Raw genomic sequence first — 14682 nt, forward strand, 5'->3', positions numbered from 1 at the left:
CCCTGATGTACTCCGCCCAGTTTACATATACCCTGATGTACCCCTCACAGCTTACATATACCCTGATGTACTCCTCACAGTTTACATATAGCCTGATGTATTACTCACAGCTTACATATCCCCTGATGTACTCCTCACAGCTTACATATAACCTGATGTACTCCTCACAGCTTACATATACCCTGATATACTCCTCACAGCTTACATACATATACCCTGATGTACCCCTCACAGCTTACATATACCCTGATGTACTCCTCACAGTTTACATATAGCCTGATGTATTACTCACATATTACATATCCCCTGATGTACTCCTCACAGTTTACATATACCCTGATGTACTCCACCCAGTTTACATATACCCTGATGTACTCCGCCCAGTTTACATATCCCCTGATGTACTCCTCACAGTTTACATATACGCTGATGTACTCCGCCCAGTTTACATATCCCCTGATGTACTCCTCACAGTTTACATATACGCTGATGTACTCCGCCCAGTTTACATATACCCTGATGTACCCCTCACAGCTTACATATACCCTGATGTACTCCTCACAGTTTACATATAGCCTGATGTATTACTCACAGCTTACATATCCCCTGATGTACTCCTCACAGTTTACATATCCCCTGATATACTCCTCACAGATTACACATACCCTGATGTACTCCTCACAGTTTACATATCCCCTGATGTACTCCACACAGTTTACATATACCCTGATATACTCCTCACAGATTACATATACCCTGATGTACTCCTCACAGTTTACATATACCCTGATGTACTCCTCACAGATTACTTATAGCCTGATATACTCCTCACAGTTTACATATACCCTGATGTACTCCACCCAGTTTACATATACCCTGATGTACTCCGCCCAGTTTACATATCCCCTGATGTACTCCGCACAGCTTACATATACCCTGATGTACCCCTCACAGCTTACATATACCCTGATGTACTCCTCACAGTTTACATATAGCCTGATGTATTACTCACAGCTTACATATCCCCTGATGTACTCCTCACAGTTTACATATCCCCTGATATACTCCTCACAGATTACATATACCCTGATGTACTCCTCACAGTTTACATATACCCTGATGTACTCCTCACAGATTACATATAGCCTGATATACTCCTCACAGTTTACATATAGGCTGATATACTCCTCACAGTTTACATATAGCCTGATGTATTACTCACATATTACATATCCCCTGATGTACTCCTCACATTTTACATATCCCCTGATGTACTCCTCACATTTTACATATCCCCTGATGTACTTCTCACATTTTACATATCCCCTGATGTACTCCTCACATTTTACATAACCCCTGATGTACTCCTCACAATTTACATATACCCTGATGTACTCCGCACAGATTACATATACCCTGATGTACTCCGCACGGCTTACATATGCCCTGATGCACTCTGCCCAGCTTACATATACCCTGATGTACTCCTCACATTTTACATATACCCTGATGTACTCCACACAGCTTACATATACCCTGATATACTCCTCACAGCTTACATATACCCTGATATACTCCTCACAGTTTACATATATCCTGATGTACTCCTCACAGCTTACATATACCCTGATGTACTCCTCCCAGTTTATATATACCCTGATACACTCCACACAGCTTACATATACCCTGATGTACTCCGCCCAGTTTACATATACCCTGATGTACTCCGCCCAGTTTACATATACCCTGATGTACTCCGCACAGCTTACATATACCCTGATGTACTCCACACAGATTACATATACCCTGATGTACTCCGCACAGATTACATATACCCTGATGTACTGCTCACATATTACATATACCCTGATGTACTCAGCACAGTTTACATATACCCTGATATACTCCTCACAGATTACATATACCCTGATGTACTCCACACAGTTTACATATACCCTGATATACTCCTCACAGATTACATATACCCTGATGTACTCCACACAGTTTACATATACACTGATGTACTCCTCACAGATTACATATACCCTGATGTACTCCATACAGCTTACATATACCCTGATGTACTCCGCACAGCTTACATATACCCTGATGTACTCCTCACAGCTTACATATACCCTGATGTACTCCGCACATTTTACATATCCCCTTATGTACTCCTCACAGTTTACATATACCCTGATGTACTCCGCCCAGCTTACATATACCCTGATGTACTCCTCACAGCTTACATATACCCTGATGCACTCCTCACAGCTTACATATACCCTGATGTACTCCGCCCATCTTACATATACCCTGATGTACTCCGCCCAGTTTACATATGCCCTGATGTACTCCACACATTTTACATATACCCTGATGTACTCCTCACAGCTTACATATACCCTGATGTACTCCGCCCAGCTTACATATACTCTGATGTACTCCACCCAGCTTACATATAACCTGATGTACTCCGCACAGCTTACATATACCCTGATGTACTCCGCACAGTTTACATATACCCTGATGTACTCCTCACAGCTTACATATACCCTGATGTACTCCGCACATTTTACATATCCCCTGATGTACTCCTCACAGCTTACATATACCCTGATGTACTCCTCACAGCTTACATATACCCTGATGTTCTTCTCACAGCTTACATATACCCTGATGTACTCCTCACAGATTACATATTCCCTGATGTACTCCGCCCAGCTTACATATACCCTGATGTACTCCTCACAGCTTACATATACCCTGATGTACTTCTCACAGCTTACATATACCCTGATGTACTCCGCCCAGTTTACATATACCCTGATGTACCCCTCACAGCTTACATATACCCTGATGTACTCCTCACAGTTTACATATAGCCTGATGTACTCCTCACAGTTTACATATCCCCTGATGTACTCCACACAGTTTACATATACCCTGATATACTCCTCACAGATTACATATACCCTGATGTACTCCTCACAGTTTACATATACCCTGATGTACTCCTCACAGATTACATATAGCCTGATATACTCCTCACAGTTTACATATAGCCTGATGTATTACTCACAGATTACATATACCCTGATGTACTCCGCACAGTTTACATATACCCTGATGTACTCCTCACAGTTTACATATACCCTGATATACTCCTCACAGATTACATATAGCCTGATATACTCCTCACAGATTACATATACCCTGATGTACTCCACACAGTTTACATATACCCTGATGTACTCCGCACAGATTACATATACCCTGATGTACTCCGCACGGCTGACATATGCCCTGATGCACTCTGCCCAGTTTACATATACCCTGATGTACTCCTCACATTTTACATATACCCTGATGTACTCCACACAGCTTACATATACCCTGATATACTCGTCACAGCTTACATATACCCTGATATACTCCTCACAGTTTACATATACCCTGATGTACTCCTCACAGCTTACATATACCCTGATGTACTCCGCCCAGCTTACATATACCCTGATACACTCCACACAGCTTACATATACCCGGATGTACTCCGCCCAGTTTAGATATACCCTGATGTACTCCGCACAGCTTACATATACCCTGATGTACTCCTCAGAAATTACGTATATCCTGATGTATATTTTACATATCCCCTATGTACTTCTCACATTTTACATATCCCCTGATGTACTCCTCACATTTTACATATACCCTGATGTACTCCGCACAGATTACATATACCCTGATGTACTCCGCACGGCTGACATATGCCCTGATGCACTCTGCCCAGTTTACATATACCCTGATGTACTCCACACAGCTTACATATACCCTGATATACTCGTCACAGCTTACATATACCCTGATATACTCCTCACAGTTTACATATACCCTGATGTACTCCTCACAGCTTACATATACCCTGATGTACTCCGCCCAGTTTACATATACCCTGATACACTCCACACAGCTTACATATACCCTGATGTACTCCGCCCAGTTTAGATATACCCTGATGTACTCCGCACAGCTTACATATACCCTGATGTACTCCTCAGAAATTACGTATACCCTGATGTATATTTTACATATCCCCTATGTACTTCTCACATTTTACATATCCCCTGATGTACTCCTCACATTTTACATATACCCTGATGTACTCCTCACAGCTTACATATACCCTGATGTACTCCACACAGCTTACATATACCCTGATGTATTCCTCACAGATTACATATACCCTGATGTACTCCGCACAGCTTACATATACCCTAATGTACTCCGCACAGCTTACATATACCCTGATGTACTCCGCACAGTTTACATATACCCTGATGTACTCCGCACAGCTTACGTATACCCTGATGCACTCCGCACAGATTACATATGCCCCCACATTATAAACGGAAACACCAGTAAAATCCCAAAAAGAACAACTACAAAGCAAAATCCGTGCTCCAAAAGCCAAGTGGCGCTCCCTCCCTTCTGAGCCCTACAGCGTGCCCAAACAGCAGCTTATGTCCACGTATATGGTACCACCATACCCAGGAGAACCCGCTTAACGGTTTATGAGATATTTGTCTTCCGTGGCACAAGCTGGGCACAACATATTGTGGACTAAAATGGCATATCAGTGGAAAATCCACTGCGTATTATTTTCTAGTAAAAGAAAACACCTCTTGGGTCAAAATACTCACTGCAACCCTTAATAAATGCCTTAAAGAGGCTCTGTCACCAGATTTTGCAACCCCTATCTGCTATTGCAGCAGATAGGCGCTGCAATGTAGATTACAGTAACGTTTTTATTTTTAAAAAACTAGCATTTTTGGCCAAGTTATGACCATTTTCGTATTTATGCAAATGAGGCTTGCAAAAGTACAACTGGGCGTGTTGAAAAGTAAAAGTACAACTGGGCGTGTATTATGTGCGTACATCGGGGCGTGTTTACTACTTTTACTAGCTGGGCGTTGTGTATAGAAGTATCATCCACTTCTCTTCACAACGCCCAGCTTCTGGCAGTGCAGACACAGCCGTGTTCTCCAGAGATCACGCTGTGTCGTCACTCACAGGTCCTGCATCGTGTCAGACGAGCGAGGACACATCGGCACCAGAGGCTACAGATGATTCTGCAGCAGCATCGGCGTTTGCAGGTAAGTCGATGTAGCTACTTACCTGCAAATGCTGATGCTGCTGCAGAATCAACTGTAGCCTCTGGTGCCGATGTGGCCGACACGATGCAGGACCTGTGAGTGACGTCACAGATCTGCACTGCCAGAAGCTGGGCGTTCTGAAGAGAAGTGGATGATACTTCTCATCAGAACGCCCAGCTAGTAAAAGTAGTAAACACGCCCCGATGTACGCACATAATACACGCCCAGTTGTACTTTTACTTTTCAACACGCCCAGTTGTACTTTTGCAAGCCTCATTTGCATAAATACGAAAATGGTCATAACTTGGCCAAAAATGCTCGTTTTTAAAAAATAAAAACGTTACTGTAATCTACATTGCAGCGCCTATCTGCTGCAATAGCAGATAGGGGTTGCAAAATCTGGTGACAGAGCCTCTTTAAGGTATGTTTAAGAATTTTTGTGCAAAAATTGAATATTATTGGAAAAAGAATATTTTTTTTAATTTCACAACCCAATTCAAAAAACTGTGGGGTTGAAATGGACACAACATCCATAAATGAATTCCTTGAGGGGTGCAGTTTCTAAAATTGGTTCTTTTTTGGGTTGTTTTTTATGTTTTGGCACCACAAGACCTCTTTAAACCTGACATGGTGCCTAAAATATATTCTAACAAAAAAGAGGCCCCAAAATCCCCTAGGTACTCCATTGCTTCTGAGGCCGGTGGTTCAGTCCATTAGCACACTAGGGCCACGTGTGGGACATTTCTAAAAACTGCATAATCTGGGAAATAAATATTTAGTTGTGTTTCTCTGGTAAAACTTTCTGTGTTGCAGAAAAACATGGATTAAAATTTAATTTCTGCCAGTTTTTAAAATGGAGTGTTTTATTTGGGTTTCTAATATATAGGCCCCTCAAAGCCACTTCATAACTGAACTGGTACCTAAATAATGGCTTTTAATTTTTTTTATTTCAATATAAGAAATTGCTGCTTATGTTCTAAGCCTTGTAAGGTCCTAGAAAAATAAAAGAATCTTCAAAAAACGATACCAACATAAAGTAGACATATGGGAAATGTTAATTAGTAACTATTTTGTGTAGTATAACCATCTGCCTTACAAGCAGATACATTTAAATTCAGAAAACAACACATTTTTCCAAATTTACTGTAAATTTTGCTATTTTTCACAAATAAACACTGAATGTATCGACCAAATTTGACCACTAACATAAAGTGCAATGTGTCACGAGAAAACAATCTCAGAATCACTGGGATTAATAAAGCCATTCCAAAGTTATTACCACATAAAGTGACACGTCAGATTTGAAAAATGGGCTCTGAGCCTTAAGGCCCAAACTCGACTGCGTCATTAATGTGCAAAAGTAGTAAAACATAAAAAAAATTATCTAAATTTGATATTGCTGTAATCGTAATAACCTGCAGAATAAAGTTAACATGTCATTGTAAAAACGCTGTACAAAAAATTTGAGAATAGTTTTTTCCATTCTGGCTTAAGAAAAAGCTATAGAATTTTTTTTTAATACATTATACTGTATATACCCCACAATGGTACCATTAAAAAAAAAAATACAACTTGGCCTGCAAAAAACAAACCCTCATACTGCTACACGAACAAAAAAATAAAAAATGTATGGCCCTCGGAATGCAGTGATCAAAAAACAAATTCCTATGTCCTCAAGACCCAAAATATGCACGTCCTGAAGGGGTTAAGCAAACATATCTCTCTAAGGCCCCCTTCACATGGCTATAGCCGTAATCACGGTCCGTTATTACGGGCACGGAGGGCCGCGCACCGTCACTCGCATTTGCGGGCCATGCTCTCATAATGTGTAGGAGCACTGTCTGTAAATTAAAAAAATAGGACATGTCCTATTTTTTGCGGGTCATTCCTATGGCCCGGACACCTCGTAAATATACGAGAAGGTGTCCATGGGCCATAGAGATGGATCAGTATTTTGATCCGTAATCATGGATCCATAATTACGGATCAAAATTACAGTCGTGTGCATGGGGCCTTAGGTTTTGTTCACATCTGCATTGTGGAATCCGTTTTAGCGGATCCGTTGAAATAAAAAAAAACGGACAGACTGACGGATGCCAGACTGAATGCAACGGAAGGTAAAATATTTTTTTTTTTTTGATGGATCATTTTAACGGATCCGTAAAAAAAAAACAGACTTTTTTCTTTACGTTTGCGTCAGCTTGTCATCAGTTAGGGCCTGTTCACATCACCGTTCATTTCCGTTCCGGGCTTCCGTCTGAGGTTTCCGTCGGGTGAACCCCGCAACGGAAAGTGAAAGTGACAGCACAGCTTCCGTTTCAGTCACCATTGATCTCAATGGTGACGGAAACATCGCTAATGCTTTCCGTTCGTCACCATTCCGTCTGGTTTCCGGTTTTCCGACGGAATCAATAACGCAGTCGACGGAACCCCGGAACGGAAATGAACGGTGATGTGAACAGGCCCTTATACTCCGTTTTTAACGGATCTGTTTTTATCTTTGCATCTTTCTTGCTTTCATTTTTAGTCTGCGCATGTTCAGAAAAAAACGGATCCGTTAAACGTACTGCATAACTGATACAAATGGATGGCATATCAGTTTGTATCCGTCATCCATTGACTTCAATGTTAAAAAAACAAACCCGGAAAGGTCCTTTCTGTCAGGTTTCCGTAATTTTTGACTGAAACTATAGCGCAGCAGATTACGCTATTGCTTCAAAGTCAAAAGTCAAAGTCAAAGAAACGGAAACATGACAGAACGGAGCACAACTGAGCACAGCTGATGCAAAAACAAAACCCATTGAAATCAATGTTTTTTTGACTGAAACATTTACTTCCCAACTTGTGACGGATCCACTAAAATGGAAGGCACAACGCAGATGTGACGATGCCTAAGTCTTTTTTTTTTTTACATTCTATTTAGGAGTATGGGAAAGGTGGGTGACAACTCCATAGATATCACCCTGGCAAAGCTACCCTGACTGAGGGATACAACAGACATGCCTCTATGGGAAAATGAGCGACCAACATTGGGCCTGGTCTGGACTAGAGTTGTCACGATACCACGATACCAGAATTTGCACTTTGATACCGATACTTTGTGTAGTATTGCAATTCTCGATACCAAAACGATACTTTGCCAACAATGAAAAAAAGTTCTTCCATTTTCTGATGTGAGGCACGAGTGGTGATGAATTTTGCACCTCCGTGTGCCTCACATTAATAGTAATTAATAGTAATTAACCCCATCGTGTTCCTCACAGTCATAATGGACAACATTGGGTTAATGTGTGAGGTACATGATGGGGTTAATTACTATTAATGTGAGGCACATGGAGGTTCAAAATTCATAATACCTCGTGCCTCACATTAATAAGTGAAAGAAAGCCGTTTTTAGTTAATTGTTTTATAGTGTACACATCATAAATGACATTATAAATTTGTTATGCAGGTTATTACGGTCGTGACGATACCGAATATGTGTATATTTTATGTATTGAGACTTTTATTTTAATGTTTATTTGTAAAAAATGTGTGTGTGTATTTTTTTTCCAGTTTTTTTGTTTTAATTTAACATTATTTATTTTTACTTTTCTACTTTTAAACTTTAAAGGGGTTGTCCACGACCGAACGACTGATGACCTATCCACCGGATAGGTCATCAGTATATGATCGGTGGGGGTCTGACACCCAGACCCCGCACCAATCAGCTGCTCTGGCTGCCTCCTGGCTCCGGATGTTTTGAATAGTATGCAGTAGTTGGAGCCGGAAGCAGATGACTTCGACCGCTGCATAGCGGCCGTTCTTCAGAACTGCAGCTCTGATCCTATTCACTTGAATAGGAGCAAAGCTGCATTACTGCAGATCAGCCGCTATTCTGTGAACGGAGCCATCTGCTTTTGGCATGGAAGTCCAGTGCCTGGAGGCAGCCGGAACAGCTAATCAGCGCGGAGTCCGGGTGTCAGACCCCACCGATCATATACTGATGACCTTTCCAGTGGATAAGTCAACAGTTGTCCGCTTGTGGACAACCCCTTTAATGAACTGGCATATATCTACAGTGAAGGAAATAAGTATTTGATCCCTTGCTGATTTTGTAAGTTTGCCCACTGTCAAAGACATGAACAGTCTAGAATTTTTAGGCTAGGTTAATTTTACCAGTGAGAGATAGATTATATTTAAAAAAAAACAGAAAATCACATAGTCAAAATTATATATATTTATTTGCATTGTGCACAGAGAAATAAGTATTTGATCCCTTTGGCAAACAACACTTAATACTTGGTGGCAAAACCCTTGTTGGCAAGCACAGCAGTCAGACGTTTTTTGTAGTTGATGATGAGATTTGCACACATGTTAGATGGAATTTTGGCCCACTCTTCTTTGCAGATCATCTGTAAATCATTAAGATTTCGAGGCTGTCGCTTGGCAACTCGGATCTTCAGCTCCCTCCATAAGTTTTCGATGGGATTAAGGTCTGGAGACTGGCTAGGCCACTCCATGACCTTAGTCTGCTTCTTTTTGAGCCACTCCTTTGTGGCCTTGGCTGTATGTTTCGGGTCATTGTCGTGCTGGAAGACCCAGCCACGAGCCATTTTTAATGTCCTGGTGGAGGGAAGGAGGTTGTCACTCAGGATTTGACGGTACATGGCTCCATCCATTCTCCCATTGATGCGGTGAAGTAGTCCTGTGCCCTTAGCAGAGAAACACCCCCAAAACATAATGTTTCCACCTCCATGCTTGACAGTGGGGACGGTGTTCTTTGGGTCATAGGCAGCATTTCTCTTCCTCCAAACACGGCGAGTTGAGTTAATGCCAAAGAGCTCAATTTTAGTCTCATCTGACCACAGCACCTTCTCCCAATCACTCTCAGAATCATCCAGATGTTAATTTGCAAACTTCAGATGGGCCTGTACATGTGCCTTCTTGAGCAGGGGGACCTTGCGGGCACTGCAGGATTTTAATCCATTACGGCGTAATGTGTTACCAATGGTTTTCTTGGTGACTGTGGTCCCAGCTGCCTTGAGATCATTAACAAGTTCCCCCCGTGTAGTTTTCGGCTGAGCTCTCACCTTCCTCAGGATCAAGGATACCCCACGAGGTGAGAATTTGCATGGAGCCCCAGATTGATGTCGATTGACAGTCATTTTGTATGTCTTCCATTTTCTTACTATTGCACCAACAGTTGTCTCCTTCTCACCCAGCGTCTTACTTATGGTTTTGTAGCCCATTCCAGCCTTGTGCAGGTCTATGATCTTGTCCCTGACATCCTTAGAAAGCTCTTTGGTCTTGCCCATGTTGTAGAGGTTAGAGTCAGACTGATTAATTGAGTCTGTGGACAGGAGTCTTTTATACAGGTGACCATGTAAGACAGCTGTCTTTAATGCAGGCACCAAGTTGATTTGGAGCGTGTAACTGGTCTGGAGGAGGCTGAACTCTTAATGGTTGGTAGGGGATCAAATACTTATTTCTCTGTGCACAATGCAAATAAATATATATAATTTTGACTATGCGATTTTCTTTTTAAAAAAAAATATAATCTATCTCTCACTGGTAAAATTAACCTAGCCTAAAAATTCTAGACTGTTCATGGCTTTGACAGTGGGCAAACTTACAAAATCAGCAAGGGATCAAATACTTATTTCCTTCACTGTATATGTGGTAAACCGCGGGCGCCAAGTCGCGGAGGGAGGGGCTCTAGGAGCTGGTGTTGGGTTTTGGCGCCCTTTGGTCACGGCGGCACCCTTTTGTCTCTCTCCCGCTCCTCGGGCCGCGGAACCAGTGAAATAAAAGTGGTGCTTTCGGGATACACTGTTCTCTGTCCCCTGGGGTGTTATGTGGTGAACCCCGAAATAAAGATGTACCAGGAGACAGGGTTCAATAACTTTCACAGTAGATTTTACTGGGCACAATACGCTTGATTGGTTACATTGGTTACAGCATAAGACAGGAGGTTGAGGTGGCAGTTGAACAGGCTCGCTCGCGGCACAATTTACTTCAGCATCAAACATGGCGGTTACAATCTTCCACATAGAATGGAGACAAAATTCCTTATAGTAAATCTCAATCCTCTGCTTCTCATCTAATCCGCAGGAGTGGGCGACCCTCCCTCACTGCTCCTCTTCTGATCCTACCCTCGGCAATTCTAGGGCATAGCTGACCCCATAGTATGCGGGACAATGCAGTGTCTGTCCAATCGGGCAATGCAGTATCTGTCCAATCTCTGCCAATCTCTGTAATGGCCTGTGCTACTTCTGCCTCTATCATGGGTAGTCAGGGCTAGTATAATGAAGGATGAGACTCACCAACATACATGGTGGCGGTGTTAATGGCTTCTGGTTCCTCTGTGTTAAGAACTACTTCTCTTCAGTTTCCTTCTGCGAGCTTTTCTATGGCCTGATGTTGTAGGCAGCCTGTCTCTGGATCTAGGATGGATAAAACCCAGGAGCAACTCCACTTTGCTGTTACCTCAACTTCTCACTCTCTTCAACTCTGACTTCTCCAACTGCCTCAGGACTCTCCTTTATCCCCTAAGCTCCTCCCACCCTCTGGAAACTTCCCCTGTATCTGACACTCCTGCATAAGCTATAAAACAGTGCATTGCGAATTCACATTTACTTTTTAAAGTGACAGTACCTAATAGTTGGAAAAAGGTCATAAAATACAATTACAATACATTATCTTTATAGTAATGTCTTGGGGACATTACATATATGCCAGTACATTAGCCTGTGTACTGATAGTGCACATTCAGTTGTTTGGACATACATCAGTATGCTCTAACAAGAGGAAATATGATCAGACAGCCCTGGGGTCCTTCAATGGACCCTGGACTGTCTGCCCATATATGGTATGTCCCTCAATTGCGTCACAGGCAATCCCTGTGACGCGATCAAATGGATAGCCCTCCTCATTCTCCCCATGAATGGTGTGGTCTAGTTTGATCGCGGCATTCAAGGGAATAGCGGCGGAGATCAGAGGTTTCTCTGATCTCTGCCAATAGAGCGGGGCTGCAGCTGTGTAATAAAGCCATTGCCCCGCTCCTGATCGCGCGTGGCACACTTGTTGTGCCCGCGCAGTCGGCATGATGTGATGCAGCTGACGCTGTACTAATGAGCGGCGGCGCCGGCACTGAAGACATAGGGATGTTTTGCAGTTGTGCCCGTCATGTTCCCTGTCTTCAGGGCTGATGGCACAGGTCATTAGCGCATTGCCGGCCACATCACATCTTGCTACTGGCTAAATTTATGTTTTACAATAGTAAGCTGTGTAGCCGCACAGCTTAAAATCGAAATACATGAATTAACGGTATTGAACTGTTTGAGGGTGCACGGCATCTAAATAGTATCAATATTTTGATGCATCGTGCAACTCTAGTCTGGACTAATCCCAGGTAGCCAATGTGCCTCATTTTTTGGGTTGTTTTGATTGACATCATTGAAAGGTACCACCTACAATGGGTAAAATATAGTATCATATATTATCAGGTAAGGCCTCATGCACACGACCATGCCCGTAATTACGACTCGTAATTACGGGCACGGCCGGCCGTGGACAGCCGGCCGTTTTTACTTTTTCTCACTGGTGGTTTAGTAGTCTATACTTTATACTCATTCTGTATTTTCTACAATGAAAATCAGCTCTCCATGTGCTGAATTCCTTTTGAACTGGTGCTGGAATTGTGTTAAAACACAGCAGCCAATCTGAAGAGGCAGAGCTGCAGTGTAGAGGGAGATAGCAGCAGTCTGAACCAATGACAAGACAGGAGCTTTGTCTCAGACTATCTCAGATTGTAGGCACTGTTCCTTAAAGGGGTTGAACGGGCACAGGGTGTTTTTTTTTTATAGTGATGACTTATCCACAGAATAGGTCATCAGTCTATGATCAGTGGGGATCAGACACTCGGATCTCACACTGATCAGCTGTTCCTACAGCCTCCAGGTACCGGATGTAATCAAGTGGCCGGTTACGTAAGCAGATGACTCCAGGCACGATATAGCGGTATCTACAGAGCTGTCTGCTTCCGACACCGGCCACTGCATAACATCCGGTGCAACCAGAATAGCTGATTGGTGCGAGGTCTGGGTGTAGGACCCCCTACTAATCATATACTGTCAACGTCCTGCGCATGCGCTGATCTCGGTCCTGTGTCCACCGCTCCCTTCGGATCCTGACTGCACAGCGCAGGATTTTGTTGAAGCAGCGTCTGACACAACAGTTTGACTAACGGAAGAAGGGAGGGAGCAGGAAGACTGGACAATCAGAAAGTGCAGGACACTCCCTGGTATGAAGGACTCATTGTGTGAAGACATTAAAGTTGATTTTTGTCTTCAAGACATCTAATAAATGTGTATAGACAATGCTTTTCACAATACCAGACCAGTGATGTAATCTTGTTGGTGGAAAGAAACTGGTGACAGACTCCCTTTAACATTAGCACTACAAATGTGTCCTTCCTTAACTTATCCCTAAACTCGTCACATCCTGAGATGTGTGGCGAACGTAAAAATAGTATACCTCCAAAAGATGTCGCCCCTAGTCTCCCATAGTAAAAACTGTACATTTAACTTACATGTTTTATTAGTGGATGGCTGTGACAGATGCCTCTGAAGGATGCCATCAGTAGCCCATAGACTCCTATGCAGTGCCGCATCTGCCATGAGGCCATGTGAGCCGACGGCCTCAGGCGGCACCACCTACCCAAAGGGGGGGGGGCGGCATTTTCAGCCCGGGACGGACTGGACCGGGGGGGAGGGGCCATGCAGACGCACATAGCAGACGTGCCGAACGTCTGTAACACTCCTCCTCCTCTCTGACGCTGCACACAGAACATGCAGCCAGAGAGGAGCAAGTCTGCAGGAGGAGCGACGAGCAGCACCAGAAGCACGAGGTAAGTTCCTGCCTTGCTGGGACCGGGACCCGTGACGTGAGTATACTGCAAGGAGGTGTCTGGGCATTTACCGACAGCAGAGGGCTCTATGGGGCTGGAATAATCCATCCCATAGAGCCCTCACATCACTATAATGCAACGATTAGTGTGGGTGGGGGAGGGTCTGAGCGTCTGACTTACTGCAGAGAGCTCTATAGGGGGGGGGATTCTGCCCCCCCCCTTTAGAGCAGTCAGTCAGATGCTCAGACCCCCCTAACCTTTCATTATAGTAACTAGTCAGGGCTCTATGGTGGGGGGATAATTCCCCCCTATAGAGCCCTCTGCTGTCAGTAAAACGCCCCCCCCCCCTGCAGTATGCTTCTGGCTTTGTAGCTTTCCTGTGCTTAATTAGCGTGGGAAAGCTACAATCAGAGCTGTGACTGGTGAGTCTCAGTCACTCACAGTGCACACTGTATGCAGCAGCTGCGGCAGCCAGTCTGACTGTGAGTCCTCTGACCAGTCACCACCCACACGCAGCAGAGAGACAGGAGAGACTAATTAGGGCTGCACAAACTCTGGGCCACTTTACTTTTTTTCTCCTACCCTCTTTCCTTACTTAGATATCGGTGCTGTAATACTTGACGCCCGATATTT

At 43.4% G+C, this 14682-nt stretch overlaps 1 protein-coding gene across 1 annotated transcript in view; it reads right to left on the reverse strand.

Annotated features, from left to right (window-relative positions):
• Positions 1-13819, reverse strand: part of ATP5MC2 (ATP synthase membrane subunit c locus 2) — a 116647-nt gene extending 102828 nt beyond the window's left edge. Inside the window, exon 1 of the mRNA XM_075850095.1 lies at positions 13732-13819. The gene's annotated coding sequence lies outside the window, so the exon portion shown is untranslated. The remainder of the gene's footprint in view (positions 1-13731) is intronic.
• Between the last annotated feature and the right edge of the window lie 863 nt (positions 13820-14682).

This window comes from Rhinoderma darwinii, chromosome 2 (assembly GCF_050947455.1).
Source record: "Rhinoderma darwinii isolate aRhiDar2 chromosome 2, aRhiDar2.hap1, whole genome shotgun sequence".
NCBI lineage: Eukaryota > Metazoa > Chordata > Amphibia > Anura > Rhinodermatidae > Rhinoderma > Rhinoderma darwinii.